Raw genomic sequence first — 14,800 nt, 5'->3', positions numbered from 1 at the left:
GAGTAGCTAAGTGGGTGTTGGTCACCCGAGTAGCTCAGTGGGTGTTCGTCACCCGAGTAGCTAAGTGTGCGTTAGTCGCCAGAGTAGCTAAGTGGGTGTTGGTCACCCGAGTAGCTCAGTGGGTGTTTGTCACCCGAGTAGCTAAGTGGGTGTTAGTCGCCCGAGTAGCTAAGTGGGTGTTAGTCACCCGGGTAGCTAAGTGGGTGTTAGTCACCAGAGTAGCTAAGTGGGTGTTAGTCACCCGAGTAACCAAGTGGGTGTTAGTCACCCGAGTAACCAAGTGGGTGTTAGTCACCCGAGTAACCAAGTGGGTGTTAGTCACCCGAGATACTACAGTGGGTGTTAGTCACCTGTGGAACGAAGTTGGTGAAATAAAGAGTGTGCTACCCGTGAAGTCGTCTCCCGCCGAGTTACTACATTACAACTGGCGTCAGAAGTAAACCTGTCTTCAAGAAGAATGGATACTAGGAAGACTACCCGTACCCACGAGCGAGATCGGGAAGACGACGGCGTACCGGAGACACCAACCTCGGGAGGAGAGGACGAGGAGTTGCCGCCGATGCAGCACTTCGCGGCGATGGCCGACGCTCAGCTCGCCTCCGACACCAGCCTACAGGACGCACACTCCCGCCTGGCGGAGTTGCTGCTCGCCGCCGCTGCAGTTTTGGCGGAGATCTCCGTTCCAGCGGGCGGAGGGACGGCTGCGGGGTTGGAGGAGGCGGCGCGGCTGGAGGGTTCCCGCCAGAAGGCGCTTCGCGCCAAAAGTTTTGAAGTTGGCGCCGTTTTTGAGGGACCGCCATTGTTTGGCGGGAAGCGGGGACACCACGTGGCCGGAGACCTCCACTCAGCGCGGCCCGCGTCATCGGCGCGCGCCGGAGCTCTCCAGGGTGCGACTGCTGACAGAGCCGACATTTTCTACAACCACAGTGGCGCGGGGGAAAATCGTTCCGACGACGACGACGACCGAGTCCTCCAGCAACGATTGCCCGCGCTGTCGGCGTTCAAGGCAGACGGAGGCGACTGGGGAGCCTTCCACCGAAGGTTCCTCGCACATCAAGAAATGTCGGGGTGGTCCGACACCACTGCCCTGCGCGCTCTGCCAGCGATGTTCGACGACGACGCGCTTGCAGCCTTCACATCGGCCCCAAGGTCGTCTCGCTCAACGCTCCAGGCTGCGCTACACCTAATGGCTAAGGTGTTCGGCCCGCCCTCGACCTGCCGCCACCAATTCTACGATCGGCGGAAGGTGGTTGGAGAAACAACGCTCGCCTATCGCACGGCGCTGCTCGCCCTGGCGGACGCAGCTTTTCCCCGCATGGACAAGGAGGGGAAGGACGCCATGGTGACGGAGCAGCTGCTGGCGTTGGCCCACGAGTTGGGAGTCCCCATCAATGTGGCGGACGAAATGGATATCTGCTCCCTGGCGATCGCCACGAGTATTCACGCGTACGAGGTCCTCAAGCGCAAGCCGACGGTCGTCTGCAAATTGGCGGGGAACGCGGCACCGGCCGCCACGATCGCCGAGCCTCAGCCAGCTGCGGATCGGGAGCAGGCCTTCGCTGTATCGCGTCCGGGGGAGTGGAGAACGGGAGGTCGTTCACCCACGCGTTCATCCCGCAAGCTGGAGCAACCGAAACCTACGACGTCCCTCGTCGTCTGCTACAACTGCGGCCTTCGGGGTCACGTCGCAGCCGGGTGCCGGGCTCTGCGTCAGCGCGCCACGGGACCACGTCGGGACAACGACCAGGCCCACAAGTCATCCCAACTAAACCTGGCAAGTCGCGGCACCTCACACGCTCGGTCCACATACGCGGCACGTTCGGGTCGCCGCTTGGCGGTGGGGGGTCCGCGTCTGGGTGCTGGGGGTTCACTTCGGCGAGGGGGGTCCGTACACGGCCCGCAAGCAGTCGAATGGTCCGAATTGGCCCACAGGATAGTGGCTGCGTCGGCCGGGTCGTCCGTGGTAACGGGGTTTATTGACGGGGTTGAGGTCCGGGTGCTTGTGGACACGGGTGCGTCGGCCACTATCATTTCGGACCTTATTTATAACATTCTTCCCGTCCAAAGTCGACCCCTTCTGCCTGTGGACGTGCCATTTTATGCGGCGAATGGGGGATCCCTGGGGATCATCGGCCAGATTCGGGCGACTATTTGCATTGGTGACATCAAATTGGCGGGCCCTATTTTTGTATCATCATCGCTGGCCGTTCCTTGTTTGCTAGGTACGGACTTTTTGTCCAAAATGCCCATCAACATTCTCATAGATCAGGCCTGCATTGAGCTTCCGTCGGGACTGTGGGTTCCGTTCTTGACGAGCCCTACCAAAATACGCACGGTTTGTGCGACGGTGCAGGCGCTGGCAACTCAGACTGTACGGGTGCCCCCGGGATCGCAAATGTTGGTACCCCTTCGGTTGAGGAAACCACTCGGGGTGGGTGCGGGGGCACAGGGAGTACTGTTGGGGCCGTCTAACAGGGCCAAAAGTGGCCTCGACTTGGCGGTAGCTCAAACCATGGTGAGAGGGGACAGTGAGCCGTTCGTAATGGTCCTGAATACGGGGTCGCGGCCGGCCATAATTACGCAGGGAACGGTGCTGGCTCACGCCGCGCCGCTACCCGTTGAGGAACAGCTCGTTGCTCACGCCGATTTCAGTGTCGAGTCGCATCCTCCAAGTGATGAGGGGACAGAGTGGTTGGACTCGTTGTGTGCCGGGTCTGCTAACTTGTCCAAGGTGCAATTGGGAGCATTGAGGGGTTTGCTACTCGAGTTTGCTGACGTGTTCAGCAGACATAAGTACGATATCGGCTGCACAGACCTGTTGCGCCACCACATAGCTACGGGGGACGCGGCCCCTATTCGACAGAATCTCTTCCGGCTCAGCCCAGCCGAGAAGGAGCATGTGCAGTCGGCGGTTAATGACATGTTGGCGGCCGACATCATTTCGCCCTCTTCTAGTCCGTGGGATGCTCCTATTGTTCTAGTTAAAAAACAGGACGGGTCTTTGCGGTTCTGTGTCGATTTCCGCCGCTTAAACAAAATCTCGATGGCGGATGCGTATCCGCTCCCCAGGATGGATGAGTCGCTGGATGCCTTGGCGGGAGCACAGTTTTTTTCCACACTCGATCTGCTTTCCGGATTTTGGCAATTGCCCCTCGATAACGAATCTAAACCTAAAACCGCTTTCCGGACACCTGGTGGCCTATTTGAATTCAACCGTTTGCCCATGGGCTTACATTCCGCTCCCGCCACGTTCCAGAGGCTCATGGAATTGGTTTTGTCGGGCCTCCAATGGGACACCTGTTTGATTTATCTCGACGATATCATCGTTTTCAGCCGGACTTTTGAGGAGCACCTCCAGCGACTGAGAGCGGTGTTTCTCAGGATGCGTTTCGCTAAGCTTAAATTTAAACCGGCTAAATGTTTTCTGCTTCGGGAATCGGTCAGGTATTTGGGCCATATTGTGAGTCGTTCAGGGATCTCGACAGACCCTGCTAAGACGCACTGCGTCAGCTCATGGCCAACGCCAACCTCGGTCACGGAGGTTCGCAGCTTTATTGGATTCGCCTCCTATTACCGTCGTTTTGTCAAGCAGTTTGCCACCATAGCCAGGCCCCTGCACGCTTTGATGGCTAAGGGTGTGCGGTTTCACTGGGGGGCGGAAGAGGAGGCTGCGTTCTGCTCCCTTCGTGACGCCTTGGTGCAGGCTCCCCCCTTGTGTTACCCCGATTTCACGCAACCGTTTTTGCTTGACACGGATGCCAGCAACACGGGTATTGGGGGAGTGCTCTCACAGGTGGTCGGGGGGGTTGAACGGGTGGTCGCCTACGGTAGTAGAGTTCTTTCCCCCGCCGAACAACGCTATTGCGTGACTCGCCGTGAATTGTTAGCGATTGTGTTTTTTACACAGCAATTCAGGCCGTATCTTTACGGCCGTCATTTTACGGTTCGTACGGACCATGCGGCTCTTCAATACGCTATGCGGGTGGCGCAGCCATCCGGCCAATTGTCCCGATGGTTGGAGGTCCTTCAGGACTACCAATTCACGACGATTTACCGCAAGGGATTACGACACTCAAATGCGGACGCCTTGTCGCGGTTACCACCGCGCACGGACTGCGCATGTTTGCTGAGATCGACGCGGTGTAAACCCCCGGTCGCCGACCCCGCGGGAGTTGCGCTCGCCGCCACTGACACCGCGGGTGTCGACGCTCCCACGGGGAGGGACTCGCTGTTATCGTTGCCCCTCATTGAGTGGGGCCGTCTCCAAATGTCCGACAGCTCCCTACTTACACTACGTCGGAAAGTTGACGCTCCCGAGGTAGGGGATGCGCGGGTCGGTTCCTGGGTGTGCAGACAGGGCCTCTTGATGAAGTGGGACAACATGTCCCGGCGTCACGTGCTCGTTGTGCCTTTTGCTATGCGGGGTAGGGTCGTTCTGGCTGCTCATGAACGACTCATGCATCTGGGTTTTCACAAAACGCTCGCCCTAATCCAGCGAGACTATTATTGGCCGGGGATGGGTAACGACGTGGCGAACATTCTTAAGGGATGCGTAGGGTGCGCCCAACGAAAACCGCCACCATTGGCGGCTAATCCACCGCTGCAATCCATTCAAGTTTCGCGCACAAACGAATTGGTTGCGTTAGACATCTTGGGGCCCTTTCCTGCTACACCGAGGGGAAATAGGTTCCTGCTGGTTGGCGTAGAGTACTTCACCCGATGGCCCATGGCATGGCCACTCGCCAACCAGTCGGCTGCAGCAGTGGCGGACGCCTTTGTCCAAGGTTATGTTTTGGACAAGGGCGCCCCCGAACGCTTGCTGACGGATCAAGGGAAGAATTTTTCGAGCGTTTTGCTGCGCGAGGTGTGCGACCTGTTGGGTACAAAGAAAGTGCGTACTTCCCCGTACCACCCGCAGACTGACGGGATGGTTGAACGTCTGAACAGGACGATTACGTCTATGCTGTGCCAACAGGTCTGCGACGATCAGGTTGATTGGGACTTACAGGTGCCGGGGGTACTCGCGGCCTATCGAATGGCCCCTCATGCGGCGACGGGGTTTTCCCCATTTTTTCTTATATATGGGCGGGAGGCCGATCCGGCCATGGACGTCCAACTGGGGATTTCCCAGCCACGTGCGAAATCTAAATTGGCAGACCACATCAAATTTAATATCGCCAAATTGACTGAAGCGCGGGAGGCAGCGAGATTGAATTCGCGGTCTCGGCAAATCGCGAACGACAGATTGCATGGACGGAGGGTGCATACGCACGATTGGGAACCAGGCGATAAGGCCTGGCTGCATTGTCCACATGCACCGTTGGCTACGTCCCCCAAATTGTTGAGACCTTGGAGGGGACCGGTGGAAATTGTGCGGGTTGCACGACCCCAGAGTATACAGATTAAATGGGGAAAACGCCGTTGGTACGTGCACCCCTCCCGACTGAAACCCTATGCGGCACCGTGTGACCCCGTTCTGTGCCGTAACGACCGGGCGTGTGATGTGACCGTCGACTCGGGGAGGGATGTGTCGCAGGCTGATCCTCACGTGTCTCCACCTGACCCACCCCCAGGTGTCTCGGGCCTGACGGCTGCTGACCGTCGGGTACCGGAACCCCGCGGCACGCGCGGATCCCCGATGCCTGGCCCATGTCTTCCTGAACTGCCGGCACCACCGGACGGTCAACCGCGTCTGGTGCCGTACAACGGACCGGCAAGGCGGACTCGGGCTAGGGCACAACACTTTTCATGAAGACATTTTTCAACCCCGAGCTCGCCCGGTGTTTCCCCTCTGCCGGGGTGATGTCCCGTTCTAGGGACGCTCGGAAAGAATGGGACGCTGCACGAGTCGGAAGAAAAAAAAAAGAAAAAAATATATATATATTTTTCTTTTCTGCATACACATTTGGTATTGTCACTCGCCGGATTGTACATATTGTTCTGTTGTTGTAGTGGCATTGGTTGATGGTTGCGGATGGCAGTGTTCGCATTGTGTTGCGTTGTTACGTTGGTTGTTGTTCTTGTTGTTGTGTTACGGGGCACACAGGGGGAAGGGGGTGTTGTATATTTTTATAGCAGCCGGGTCGGCTGCGAGCTATGTGGTAGGGGGTGATGTAGTGGTGGTGTTGACGTGCGCCGACAGTGACAGTGATGGATCACGGGGCGGCACGGGGTGCGGGGTTGGGCACGCGTTGTGGGCGTGGTGTGGACGCGTGCGCCAGGAGTGACGGATGACGGGGCGGCGCGGCGTGGGTGGTGAGGCGCGCTGAGATGTGGGAAAACAGGATCGTAGCCAGCGCCCAGTGATTGGTCAAATAGGATGGGTGCTCTCAGCGACGTCCGCAGGTGGGGTATAAAGGGGGACGCGCGAGAGCACTCGGGGTTGTTGTTAACCAGTTGAAGATCGAAGACGGAGTTGAAGACGTAGTGCCCCGAGACCCCTAGTCCCACTGTCCTTGTAGGGACCGGGGCCCTGTGTGGCTCGGAGGCGAGACTGGGGGACCCGTGGTCCGACGCCCATGTGGGTCGGGACTGGGGGACCCACAGTCGAGACGGACACCCCGGCAGGGTGTGTCCCGAGTAGCTCAGTGGGCGTTAGTCGCCAGAGTAGCTAAGTGGGTGTTGGTCACCCGAGTAGCTCAGTGGGTGTTCGTCACCCGAGTAGCTAAGTGGGTGTTAGTCGCCCGAGTAGCTAAGTGGGTGTTAGTCACCCGGGTAGCTAAGTGGGTGTTAGTCACCAGAGTAGCTAAGTGGGTGTTAGTCATCCGAGTAACCAAGTGGGTGTTAGTCACCCGAGTAACCAAGTGGGTGTTAGTCACCCGAGATACTACAGTGGGTGTTAGTCACCTGTGGAACGAAGTTGGTGAAATAAAGAGTGTGCTACCCGTGAAGTCGTCTCCCGCCGAGTTACTACATTACATATACACAATGTCACAGTAATCAAGTAGAGGCAGTATGGTAGCTTTTATCAATTCCAAACGGAACATAGGGGGGAAGCAGTGCTTGTGTCGATATAGAAAACCAATTTAAATTTTTGTCTTTTTCCCAATATAATCAATGTGATCTCCAAAATTCAGTTTTGAATCCAGGATGACCCCAAGATGCTTATAGATCTTGACTTGCTCTATTTTATCATTATTTAAGGAATGTAATTGGGGGAAAATAACTTCCCGCTTTAGTCCTGGTGAGAAGCATAGCACCTTGGTTTTGGCAGGATTTAGGACTAGTTTAAGAGCAACTAGCTGATGTTGTAGTTTGTTGAAATCACTCTGGAGCTTAGCAGTAATCAGTACCGTGTCATATGCAAGAATATTTACCCTGGAATAATCCAGTTCAGTGTCCAAGTCATTTACATAAAGAGAGAACAAGAGGGGCCGAGAATGGAACCCTGTGGAACCCCTTTTGTTATCTTAACACTGTTTGACCTCCAACCATCTGTGAATACAGTTTGGGTGCGAGAAAAGAGGTCATTTTTTAACCATTTTACTGTGTTTTCGGAAAAACCGAGGCAACTTATTTTACTAAGCAGGATGTTGTGGTCTACTGTATCAAAAGCTTTGGACAAGTCAAGAAAAAGACAGGCGCAGTACTGCTTATTATCAAGGCTACTGTAAATGTGATTCAGAGAGTCTAATGCAGCAGATGTGGTGCTGTATTTTTTTCGGAACCCAGATTGTTTTAGATGTAATAGATTGTTGGCGGACAGGAAACTGCTAATTTGGTAGTTCAATAATTTTTCAAAAAATTTCATCAACGGGGACAAAATTGAGATAGGTCGGTAGTTATTTGGATCATTTTTAGGGCCCCCTTTGTGAAGTGGACGAACATAGGAATGTTTCCAATCTAGAGGAACTGATGCTTCTTTGATGGACAGGTTGAAAATATGGGCTATTGGTTTGTATATTAGGTGACCAACAGTTAGTAGAGCAAAGACGGCAATACTATCTGCTCCGGTATTTATTTTCTATCTACGTGGCGTTTGTTAAGGCGATGCAGTTGCGTCTCTAGGGGTGCGGGCCGCACTGGGTGACACCAAAATGACTGTCTATACAATTTGTGTGTTTCAATAGGAATTTATTCTTTTTTTATGAAAAAAAATATCCCTGTAATTAATTATAACAAAAACATTATTCGTAAGCCAAGCTTACACGCACTGTATCAATATACCTACAAGGATAAAACTCGATGCGAATTTACTTTTTGAACCATCATTAATAATGCGCTCCGGTCAGAGCTGCCATTGTTACCCAACTCCAGTGACGCTTGAAGTCACGTGGTGTCGTCTGCACGCGCCACGAGCACGCGCTGCTGATGTTTTTATAGTCGCTGGTTTTGTCAAATTTGCTGGTGTTTTAGCTATAATATTGTGGTAATTAGTATTTGTGAGCCTATATCGATAACTTTTTTAGAATGAAGTAGTAATAAAAGGAAATATTGTAATTTGAAGGTGTAATTTTAATTTTGCTAGTTGTTTATATCACTATTTCTATTACATTCAGTGATATATGGGAATTACGATTTACGAGTAACAGTACAAAAAACATTCCTAAAGATTCGGTATGGTATGGTACGGGCGGAGGTCCATGAGGGGTGACACCATGAGTTACCGCACTGGGTGACACCAACCCTAGTGATGCTAGTGAGGCTATGTATACCTGGGGTCTTTGTCTGCAGGTGTTCCGGGAAAGGTCCAGGCAAGGATTATTCAACACATCGCCTTGCCAGGCACGCTGAGGAGAGGCTTGCGGAGCCCCAATGTGGTTTCAGGCCAGGGCGGTCCTGGACAGACACCACATTCTCTGTCCGTCTGCTACAACAGAAGTGCATGGAATTTCAACAGGACCTATAACTGTACTTTATTGACCTGGTCAAGCTGGTAAAGGCTTATGTTACCATGAATAGGCCAGGGCTCTGGGTTATTCGTCATGATGATGGGCAGGCCCGGGTAAAGTTGTGTGGCCAGGAGTCAAAGACACTCTCTGTTCACCTTGGGGTGCAACAGGGATGTCCTCTGGCTCCTACATAATTGAGCATCTTTTTTGACAACGTAGGTTGAGAAGATTTTTTCCATGACTGTACTAGAGGAATTGCCATCTGATACAATGGGAAGCTGATCGATGCCCAGGTGCAGTCAAGGGATGGCTTCCTATTGGTCAACCATGTTATGCATGCTGATGATATGCCGTAAGATGGGTGAGGTGAAATTATAAAAATGTAATGAAAACTACAAATGTGTAATTATGTTAAGGTATAATTGCATTAAGTTATGCAAGTGCATGTAATTATGCTAATTTATGTAATTTTTATAATTAGGCTTGGATTTGTTGTCTCGGGTAGTATTATCAATCAGGATAATACAATGAAGCTCGCTTTAACTTTTACTGATTATGTTTTAGTGTTTATGTCAGGTCACAAAATTGATATCTCTCCGTAGGATACAATTCTTATAATTAAGATTATTATGCATGAACTTAGGAAGGCACCACTCAGACACTTCTGTGTTTAGCAACCTTAATATCTAAAAAAAACCATAACATTGTAATATGCGAACTCTTATGCTAGAAATGTCAACACGGTACTCCTCGAGATGTCCTACTCATTGATCCGTACATTTAACCCTCAATGGTTACGTTTGTTAAACTGGGTAACAGAACAATCGGATAATTCCCCAGAGTAAGGCGACCATACATGGCGACAGGAAAAAGTCCTTAAAAATTAATGTGACATTATTCATACGAATGGTAATAAAGAAAAATGTGCCTAAGGCAAAGGTAGACCTCAATGAATTCATTGATAAGATTATGCAATTAACGAAATGCCTTGGAACAATGGTGTGCGGTAGTGTGCCTGCTTGTCTATCAAATGTGTATCAATTGGCTAAGGGCTTTAATAAATTCGCGGGCAAGATTCTGTGATCAAAAGGAAGATTTTAACACAATAGTATCCCTGTGTGTGTGTTGATTGGTAACATAGATGTTTATAAATGTTTAGTTTCATCAATGAATTCATTGGTACAGATTATGCAATTAACAACAAGAATGACTAAAATACTTCTAAACGACCGTATATACGTAACTCAATGGGCAGCAATGCTTTCCACGATCAGCTTTTAGTTGACGCACTCACTTTGGATGACCACCTTTTTGAAACACAAGGAGAACTGTCGGAGCAATCTTATTAGTCTCGATATGTGCGTTATGTGTGAGTGTGTGTGTGTATTGTTTCCGTGCTCCACTTTTTGAGATAAGGACTTCCCTGCCAGGCGGTGGGTCGTGTGTGTGTGTCACACACACGGCTTTCTCTCTCTTGGGTGCAGCTGCAGGCCTCTTTGTTGCAGGCACGTTGCTCGTCTTTGAAGGTGCCCGATTCCGCTCGCAGCTCGTCCCTGACGCCAGCGCCGACAATATTCCTCGGTTGCGCTGGTCACGCGCTCTCTCTCCTCCGTGCTCTCTTTCGGCGGAGCACGATTGCTCTCAGCCTGTGGGAACAGCTGTTTGTCCGGTGTATGTTTGTGTTTGTTCTAATTTTATTGACGTAAGTAATCTGTTAAGTCTCATCAAGGCCTGGTTCCTGTCCCCATCCTCAAGCCATCTCGCCATCTATGTAAACAGATGGTTTCAATTGCCCCTAAGTGTGTTTTTCTAGTTTTTCAACTTTCTGCAATAATTGAATTGGAAGGAGGGGGAGGAGGGTCCCCCTGTCCGGTTGCATTTCCCCCCCCTCTTCCTTCATGATCGGGGGTGTTAAATGTTTGTCTCTCTCAAAGAGGGTGCTGTGGCCTTTGAAGTCGTGTTCTCTCGTGCACCGGTTGAAAGTTAAAAATATTACTTTACCTCTTATAGCTTGATACCGTACCACTTTTCGCAGTTTTGACTCTGTAAGTGACTCAAGGTATGTTTTGGGTAATGTTTACAGTACTTCCGTCATGGTTTGGAATTCCTTCATGGTGTTTGATATCTCAAGGGGAGGCGCCCTCCCTGCGTATGTAATTTATTGCTACCATGTGCGGCTGGGAGATGTAGGCGGTTTGGAGACTGATTCTATGTGTAATACGAGTGTAAATGGGGTTGTTGCTGGGCTCTGGCCCAATCACACGGCCCGGGGTATTGGGGGGCGGAGCCTGGTCTGCGGGGCGTGTGGGAGGGGCCACCGTTCACCTCGGCTCCAATGGGAGGCGAGGTGAATGGGGGCGGAGCCAGCAGGGCAGTATGGGAAGGCCGGATCTGACGATCCGGAAGGGGAGGAGTCAGGGTCATGTGGGGGGAGAGGATATAAGTGGGAGCCCAGAAGAGATCGGGGTCAGTTGGGGAAGTTAAGAGGCTGAGCCACGTTAGGTGGCGAGAGGAGATCTGCGCCATCGGCCACGTGGCCGAAGGACCTCAGCACGCCGTCGGCCAGCGGAGTGTGGGAGTGGAGGAGCTAACGGAGGAGCGTGCTTGGCACACGAGAGGAGACACTGGTCCCTTATCAGGACCAGCAGGGTGTGAGGAAGAGTGGAGGAGACGACGCTGGTCTGCGGAGGAGACCAGCGGGGTGCGGAGAAAGAACCTAAATAAAAGACCAACGGAGACCAGCAGTGCCTGACGGAGTCTTTTATTACATATGGAATACAAATCATCTTGGTCGTGTGTGATTGACCTGTTTTGCATTGTATTTCTTCTGGATGACCCTCGGTCTAATACTTCATAATTATTATTTGGTTTATGTTTAACCAAGATTTGTGATTTACCATAGTTGTTACCACAGGTATTCCTAGGGTTGTATTAACCTTTGTTCCCCGTCTGTATCCAGGGATCCGTGCTTTAATTCTCGAGTTATATTTTGATATCCTGAGGTTGGAGATGTAACTAAGTGTTTGACTTCAGCTTTTGTGGCTGCCGGAATTAATGTTCTTTGGTTCTTTCGGTAAAGTCACGTAGATAGAAAGATACAATAAAAAAAACAATATATGCGGTGAATAAGAGTAAAATAAAGTAAGTAATAATCAAAGCCACTAATGTAGACTGCAGTCTGGTTATTAATCTAAGAGTGTACTGGCAGACTATAATGTGGATTTATTCTTATCGCTAAGTTTCTAACTTTACCGTTGTAAAAAAAAAACGCCAGTTGTAATGTCTGATTGACACTGCTCTGCGTCCGTGGAGATCTGAATGGGGTGGTGCAACGACCGTGTCAACAAGTTTCGATTTGAGACCAGGTTGTTTCTGCCGCGCCAGCGAGTCTGGAGATTTTTTGTGAAACTGTACAAAACGCCCGTGGAGGCCGTGTCATATGGTCCTTTGACAATCTGGAGATTTCCCAGATTGCTTTAATGTGGCAAGGCAGCTGGGGTGTGAGGGGTGGGGGTGTGCCTCACCCTTCTGGCACCAAATGTAGTGGGCTCAGATAGGCGCGCACACTTCTTGGGAGGCAACACCGTTTATTAACACCAAACACGTTACACTAACATAGGGTGGTAACCACCGACCTGCTCTGACTAACACCGTCACTCTCTATCTCAGACTCTCGGATACACTAGCGCGACCCAGCCAGGTGGGCTACTGGCGGGTCCGCTGACTGGAGGCTTGACTCTTCTTCTTAGGAGGCTTCTTCATGATCCACCTTCATTCTTGACACGGCAGCCCCATGAGGAGGCCACGCCTCCCTTCGAGAACCCTCTAAAAGCTCCTCGGCTGTCCACCTGACCACCCAAGGTCCCCCCGGGGCCCCCGGCCCCCATCTTGATAGGTCACGTGTCCAGCCGGGTTCACACAGAGTTCCACGGCCTCACCCAACCTCCAGGTCCTTGAACCGGCCCTGACATCATATCCTGCCTCCAGCCGGGATGACGTCATGTGTGTCTGTTTGGACCCGCCTAGTGACGTCACACGTGTGCGTGTGTGTACACAGCAGTGACGCTGCCTGTCACTACAATACCCTCCCCCCACGAAAAATTTCAGCCGACCCGGCTGTACGAACAAGCCACACCCGTATGCCCCAACAACAAAGTCCATAAATAACCATAAGTAATAAATAACGCAAGAACATATGTACACCATAACAGAACACGCGACAACCTATGAACGCGGCGAGCGAAACGAACCAACCATCAACCTGTGGGGGGGGGCAATAACAAGGACGATGCACGCCTGCTATAATAAAGAACACAGAACAAGACACCTGCATGGAATGTCATTTAAAGAGTGCGGTGCGGGAGCGAGTCCGCGTGGCTAGACCCCCAGGCGAGGCCAGCTGAAGCATGCCGGAGGGCGATGGGGCCCTGTCAGCAAAGGTAGGTGGCCACAGCCCTCCGGCGGGGATGGCGGGGCTGGTGGAGGACCATGGGACGACCCCCGCACCACCTTGAGTGGGACATCCGGACGAGCAGCTCCTGACAGCGTGGAGGGGATCACGGGCTCTGGTCCTGCGAGCGGGACCACAGAGCCCCAGCTCGCCCGGCACACCAGACACACGGCCCTCGGGGATTGGGGATGAACAAACGCCCTGGGGCGGAACGAATAGTTTAAGCCGCGATGGGTGAACAAACCAAGACCGACGCCCGAACCGAATCTTCACATTGAGGGCGGTCGGCTTCCACAATCTCGACCGGCCCCCACCAAGGTTTGTATAACTTAGGGGACGTCCCGACTGGCATCTACGGGCAGTGCAGCCAGGCCCTGTCCCCAAGGACCCACTGTTTGCCCGACACCCGACGGCCCCGCAAGCGTTCGTCGGCCGCCTACTTGGCGGCCGAATGGGCCCTGGAGGCCTCGCGCGCCTCCGAAACACGCTGAAAGGTGATTCGCAACGGATCGGGAATGACCACCTTGGCCTTAGAAGGGCTCATCTTGAGCTGAACATCAATGGGGGGCTAGGTTCCCGCCCATTAGGAAGAAGGGCGAGTAGCCTGTGGAAACATGAGGGGCCATTCTGTAGGCCGCAAGCACCCCCGGGATGCACAGATCCTAATCTTTTTGTGACTCGTCCACCTGGTGGCTCAACATAGAAACCAAGGTGCGGTTAAGCCTCTCCACCGTCCCATCTGTTTGTGGGTGGTAGGGCGAGGTGTGAGCCTTCTCGGTGCCCAGAAGGTTACACACCTCCTTAAGCAACGTGGCCGAAAAATTTCGCCCCTGATCAGAGAGGTGGCACTCCGGGGCCCCCTTGTCCAGGACGTATCCATGCAGGAACGCCTCAGCAATGCTGACAGCAGTCTGATTGGGGAGCGGCCAAGCAACAGGCCACCGTGAGAAATATTCTACCCCCACGAGGGAAGGGACCCAATATGTCAAGAGCCACAAGCTTATTTATGCGGGATACTGAAATGGATTGTAAGGGTGGGCAGCATTGAACAGGCGGCGGCTTCCGGCGTGCACACTGCACACACCCTTTGATAATATTCGCGACATCAGCCACCATGCTGGGCCAAAAATAATTCAATTTCAGGGCGGCAAGCGTCTTATGGCAGCCCAAATGTACCAGCCATTCATGAACGGCGACAACCAACCTGCCCCTGAGGCATGTGGGTACCACGACGTTATATTGCTGCAGCCCACGGCGCAACTTCAGGAGGGAGGCGTCCTCACCCTGGAGGCGCCTCCACTCGGAGTGGGACAACTGTAACACAGCATCGCAAGGGACCGGGGTCTCAGGGGAGGACATCGAAGCTGCCGCAACAACGGGAGCAGGCGACTGAGCGTCCGGAGACCGACAGCGGAGTGAACCCATCAAACAGGCACAATGGCCGCCCGAGGGAAGCCGCGACAATGCATCGGCGTTAGTGTGCCAGGTCCCTTTACGATGTGACACCCGGAAGGAGTAA

This window comes from Lampetra fluviatilis, chromosome 27 (assembly GCF_964198595.1).
Source record: "Lampetra fluviatilis chromosome 27, kcLamFluv1.1, whole genome shotgun sequence".
Lineage (NCBI taxonomy): Eukaryota > Metazoa > Chordata > Hyperoartia > Petromyzontiformes > Petromyzontidae > Lampetra > Lampetra fluviatilis.
The sequence above is the reverse complement of the archived record's forward strand: the minus strand, read 5'-3'. Positions refer to the sequence as shown.